At 42.7% G+C, this 6,373-nt stretch overlaps 1 pseudogene; it reads left to right on the top strand.

The window, feature by feature from the left end:
- The first annotated feature begins 2,404 nt into the window (after nucleotides 1–2,404).
- Nucleotides 2,405–4,796, top strand: LOC149236521 (uncharacterized; annotated as a pseudogene).
- Nucleotides 4,797–6,373: the final 1,577 nt, after the last annotated feature.

Below are 6,373 nucleotides of genomic sequence, written 5' to 3'. Positions count from 1 at the left end.
AAAAGCCCTTGGAAAACACTTGCATATTTGAGATTTGAGCCAACAGAGAACAACAAACACCTAGCTACCAAGCCTCCCATGAGTACCATGTCTAGAACCAGAGCCTGGTTCACGGAAGAGCTATATCCAACCTAGGAGGAGCCAGAAGAAGAGGATACTGCCCTAGAGGTTCCAAAGTCCCCACGCTCACCGCAACCCCGAAAAGACAAGCAGACCATGGGCTAGTCTGTGTATCCTCGCGATTCAGTAAATTATCAATGGCAGAAAAGGGTAAAGAAATCGCCACTGAACTCGAGGAGGAAGAGGAATATTTGCAAGCCCTGATCGATCAGATTGAAGCACAAGATGAGGAAGAGGAAACTATTTTCCAAGTACCGTCACTCCCACCATATATCTCTCCATGGAAAGGGAAGGCCAAGATACCGAAGGACCTGGAGGCCATGAAGAGTATGCTCCAGACTCTGCTTCTTCCAGATGAAATAAGGTTTGACGGTCTGCCGTTGGGTCGAGTACCGAATATCAAGTTCGAAGATTGGGATCTTGTGGATAAAGAGAAGTTCCCCCAATTGGCTGAGGTGAAATTACTACAGCAGAAATGGTTAAGGGGTGTGGATAAGGCAGGATTAATCAATCTAAGGTTGATACCCCACTACCACCGCGCGACCATCATGAATTTTGTGATCCGACAGTTACTATGCCTAGTACATGATGGGTATCTCTGGCTGGAGGAACTGATTCCCATCACGGATGATTTAGTACACCGAATTACCCAACTGCCTACTAAAGGGAACGACCCCGCAGACATAGCCGGAACAAGTAGCGATGTGGGTCTCATAGAAGCAATGAAGGCTAAATATAAGCTAGAAAAGTGGAAGCGGAGGTATGTAATATCAAGCATCAAAGACCAAGGGGTGCGAGTTGCCACCTAGTTACTCGCCAGTAAACTCATGAGGAAATGCCAGACAAATGAGGTGCCAGCCCTTGTCATTGTGCTTGCGGAGCAGTGTGCAGAAGGGGTTTAGTTCAACTAGGCGCAGTTTCTCTGTGACGAATTTTTGACGAATTGGAAGGAAGCCCAGGAGAAAGGTAAGACTTTCCATTACGCATGGTTGCCACTATCAATTCTTATGGTTGCAAGAGAACTACCGAAGGGTAGCTAGCTTCCCAACATTGAGAAGAACCTACTTGAAGCCGTGTGGTATAACTCACTCTGGGCCACAAAAGATGCCACGAGGGTTCGTGAGATCAAGGTGTTTTGGATATTTATGGAGGATAGTATCCGGACACGAATTAACCGCAGACCACGGTTATCCCTGACAGTATATGACAGGTTGCAAGGTGCAGCCGTGTTCAAGGTAGATATACATAATCTGTACATCCGGGCATGGAAGGATCCAACTCGCACATGGGTAAAGCTCCCGTTCATTGCAACAGATGATGCTATCTTTGAAGCAATGGCGGCATGGCCTCCAGAATGGCACACTCTGGACATGGCCGAATTAGAAAAGAGTGTAGCTCAGCAGCAGAAGAAGGAAATCAAGCTGTGCATCACACAGTTGGCAGAAAAAACACGCCAGAAAGTGTCCATGCAGCAGGAGGCAACCAAGTTAGCAGCAGAACCCATCGCTCCCCCTCCCAAAGAGATTGTGGAGGCTCAGGAAATTTCCATGGAGCAGGACATACAGGGGGAAGTGGAGACACAGGAATGCACAGGCCTGACCATAGCATCGACCCAACTTAAGAGGCTGCACGTTTAGGAGTAGCCCCCTGCACGTAAAAAGACGAAGATAACAAGGACTTTGGAGAGCGATCTTCTTAGTAGCGAACCAGGGCGCGATATCACTAAGGGAGCTCTGGAGGAATTGATGATGGAGCAGAAAACTGTGTTGGGGGCACTCAGAGTGTAGCTGCAGGCATTACAGGTGCAACCCATAGGAGGGATGATACCAAACCTAGCAGATGATACATCTGCAGCTGAGCAGATGGTGTGCGCCCACACAAGGAACACTTTATTGTTGACAGCAGGCATTGTTTTAATGGAAGTTGAAGGTGACATGCGAAGTTGGGGGTTGAATTTAGCCACCCTTCATAAAGGAGATTCAATATTTATATGATTCCCAAGTGGAGCCGATGTTAGACTCCGTCTTGTATGTCAGTGTGAGATTGATTCTTCTTCAAAACCCTGTTTTGAAGAAGAAATCATCAAATATGTGTTTAGAATATGTATCAAATTCTCCAGCTCTTCAAATGGCAGCAGTTTCATCAGCTCCTATCCCTGCAAGCAGACAAAGAAAAAGCCCTCATTCAAAATCAGCAAATTTAAAAAAAAAAAAAGGGAATTAGAAAACAAGGAATATTGCAAAGAGGATTTCATCAGATGGTGGCGGTGCACTCATCATTGATTATGGACAAATATGGAAGGCGCCCACTTCTAATGATTGTTGCAGGAGGAATGTGCATAAGCTGCTTCATTATTGGATCATTCTACATACAGGGACATTTTGATGGGTCTTCTCTTCTGCTACTTGCAAGAAAATTATCATTAATTGGTCTTTTGGGTTATATTGCAACATTTTCAATGGGCATGGGTGGAATTCCATGGGTCATAATGTCTGAGATATTTCCTTTGAATATGAAGCGTATTGCTAGCAGTCTGGTGTCTCTCACAGCTTGGTTTGGTTCATGGATTGTCACCCTCACTTTTAATTGTCTCTTTTCTTGGAGTTCTACAACTTCCTTCTTTATCTTTTGCATATGGCTTTTCTGAGGTTCATATCATCGCACTCTGTGGCATCCAAGGATCGTATATAATCTTTGTACCTGTGGCTTGCATCTATGATTATAATGGTTCGATTTGTTCAGAATCACAACTTATTGAGGTGTTGGAAGTCCTGTATGAGCAGTATACACAATATTTGACTTACTGCAAGTCTTCTGATTTATCTCAAAACACAGGGAAATGCTACAGAACTATATTGTTCATGTTTCCATCTAGTAATCATTTCCCTTTAGCTTGGCATGAGAATCAACAGATCGGAGAACCGATAACTATGACTGTGACTCTGAGGTCATATCTTAACATGCTCGAAGGAGGCACAGGCTGTTGTATTTGGCCAGCAAGTTTGTTCCTATTTGAGTTTTCGTTCTCTCATCCACAATTTTTTCTAATAAATCTTGTTTTGAGGTGGGATCTGGTGTTGGTTTAGTTGGAATATGTCTCGCTAATGTTAAAGCTTCTAAGGTCATACTGAGTGATGGAGACTTGTCTAGTTTATCCAATATGAAGTTTAAATTAGAAACAAATCAGGTAGCCATCATGGAAAAGTTAAAACAAAAGTATTATCAGGATCTTACATTTACAACGCAGTTAGAATGCAGATATCTAACATGGGAATCGGCCTCTGCAGATGAAATTCAAAACTGTGGTGCAGAAGTAATATTGGGAGCAGATGTAATTTATGACCCATCATCTATGCCACACCTTGTACGGGTTTTGGTTGCACTTTTGGGGACCAAAAAGGGTTCATTGGGGAGTCATGATGGAACACCAGTTCCAGAGCAACCAATTAATGAGAATAGATCCATGTTTGGTTCGATTGAGCTAGAAAAGCCTGATAAGAGTCACAAGGACAATAAAGGTCCTAACAACACATACCTTTGTAATTATTTCTCGCAGATTTTATCCAGACTTAGAGTTAAAAACATCCAACAGGCACACATGTACTACAAATTGGACCAATTACAAAGGAATGAGGTCACGGGAATCCAAATTTGCAGATCTTCATACGGTTAGATAGTTCGACAAATTCTTTGATGCGATTGCAAAGAGCAGAAATTGATATGGCTTTCACACTATATCAGGAGCAAATGATTTGAGTCTAAATCCAGATGGCTCAGCTGTAAATCCTACAGCTATGCAGCAGCACATTCGAAATGATTCACATCTTATGAACCTATTGCTGGAGAGAGATCCAGCTTTTGCAGAGGCTGTTATTGGGGATAACTTGAATGTCTTTTAAAATACTCTCAGACAGCAGCACCAGCAAAGGCTGCAGCTTGAACGCCAAAAACAGGAAGAAATAGCACTCCTTAATGCAGATCCTTTCGATGTGGAAGCACAGAAGAGGATTGAAGAGGCTATTCGACAGAAAAGTGTTGATGAAAATTGGGAAGCCGCACTAGAACATAATCCAGAGGCTTTTGCACGAGTGGTTATGTTGTATGTTGACATGGAGGTCAATGGTGTTCCTTTAAAGGCATTTGTAGACAGTGGAGCCCAGATGACAATAATATCTAGGAGATGTGCAGAGAGTTGTGGTTGATGGCATGTAAGGTTGCTGAGACTTTTGGATCGACGATATGTGGGTGTTGCTCGTGGGGTCGGTCAATCTGAAATAGTCGGTCGTATACATGTGGCACCAATTAAGATTGGAACACAATTTTACCCCTGTAGCTTCACAGTGCTTGATTCTCCTAACTTGGAATTTATCTTTGGGCGTGGACATGATGCTTGCTGGTTATTCACCATCAAAAAAGAGACTCTTAAAAAACTCAGAAAGCAGTGTGTTCGTGAATTTGATGTCGATGGGAAAACTACAGTCTTTTCAGGGCATGTCAAGGTCCAAGGAGTGCCATCTCATAATTGGCAGCGCTATTCAAACGAAGCCAAAACACCATATTTCTTGGATAGTATAACGGTGAACGGCAGCAAAGTAAAAAGTCAAAGTTTAAATTGGAACGTAGATATTCATCACAGCAGAAAACAAGATTCGATTGCCTATATTTATCTTCAGTAATGGGATTGACACCTGTAAAGGCCACCGCTTCATCAGTTATCAACAGATTCGAGTAGAAGAAGGAGCGCTTTTCTATTTTAAGAAGAGTTGATTATTTTTTTAGTTTTATTTATTAATAATGATAAAACAAATTCCTTTTCTTGGGGTCGATTTGTTTTTCCCCTAGTAGCGTTTATTTAATGTATTAAAAAATCATTTGTAAAAGAGTTGGAGAGGGGGAGAGAGTTCTGAGCACTGGTGGAGGAAAACAGAGCTTCCATTGTACAGTCTTTGACAGAGATTTTAATGAAAATACACAGCTCTGGCTTCTGAGATTCCTGTGGTATGAGATTTAACAATTGTGTCCTCCTTTGTCTCATGTATAGCCTGTTATGTGTTCATTTCATTTCATGATCGTTTGCAATTGAACAAATGAAGTGTTAAGGTAGAATTCATATTTTGCATGCTCTGCCTTTAAGTTTGTTCATATTTAATGTTTTCTTCTGTTTGACAAGGATTCATCCTCTATGCCCTTGTCAGCTCCTCAGCAGTCTTGCCATTCCATTTAATCTCAATTTGATGTTAAACTTTCTTGCCTACCTTACCTCAGGAGACAATCTATGTTTTGATTACATTCTCCGTTCACATTGTTTCTTTGCCCCAAGCAGCCCAGAAAAACCCCATCATTTTATTAAAAACCCCTTGTTTATCAATTTACTAGCCTAAAATCAGTTTCTTTTAAAGTCATCTCAGCCCCTTTTAGAAAATTTTTTGCTGAGATAGACTGGAGAGAGCCCTCTCCTGTCCTCGTAGGGCTAGCTACGAGGCTAAGTGGTTTGATGTTTCCTTGGATTTTTCCTTCCTCAACCTGAGGCAGATTCAAGTGTTAACAGGTGTTATTAGTTAGATAGAGGCTCCACAGCTGGGTGCGCAGAGGCCTGGTAGATTCTGCAGCTATGTGCGCGGACCCCTGCAGCTGTGTGCGCAGGGCAGGAAGTGGACTGTACTGAAACAAAGACATTTATAAAGATAAGTTGGTCCTAAACTATTGCAGATCTATTTATATTCTAGTTTATGCATCTGTTATGGTCCATGAATTTATACCTGTCTTTAAGAATTATGTTGGCACGCACTGGTTATAACTGTTAAATGTTTGCTTAAAGACCTTAAGAATTAGATCAGATCTATAATAACCACATTTAACAACAAGAGTCTAAGAAGTACCTCGTTGCCGAGCTACGCAAAGTTCTAACAGCTGACCAGAGGAGCGCGAGTGCATAGATCGGTTCGCGACCCTTCTAGTCCCCATCAAGACATCCCTAGGGTGCGGAAACCTGGTTCCAGCACCCTCCCCTACTACCTCGGGTGAGACTTCAATCCGTGCTCTGTGGATTATTTACGAAAGGGCCAGTAGTGTGGGATTTGTTTAGCTAAAACACTTCCGAACCTGGGTTAGGCCCCAACAAGCCAACAAATGGAGAAAAAAGAGTAACCTGAGGGTGCCCCAAAGGCAGAGGAAGTAGCGCCTGCGACCTTGCCCATGTCGCAACAGGCCGTTTGAAAGCAATTCGTCTGAGTACCGCCGGCAGGCTTCACAA

The sequence above is a fragment of the Pinus tabuliformis genome, chromosome 8, assembly GCF_031772625.1.
Source record: "Pinus tabuliformis cultivar Carrire ecotype Pingquan chromosome 8, CPIR1, whole genome shotgun sequence".
NCBI classification, from domain to species: Eukaryota; Viridiplantae; Streptophyta; class Pinopsida; order Pinales; family Pinaceae; genus Pinus; species Pinus tabuliformis.
Note: the sequence above shows the minus strand (reverse complement) of the source record. Positions and strands in the feature narration are given on the sequence as shown.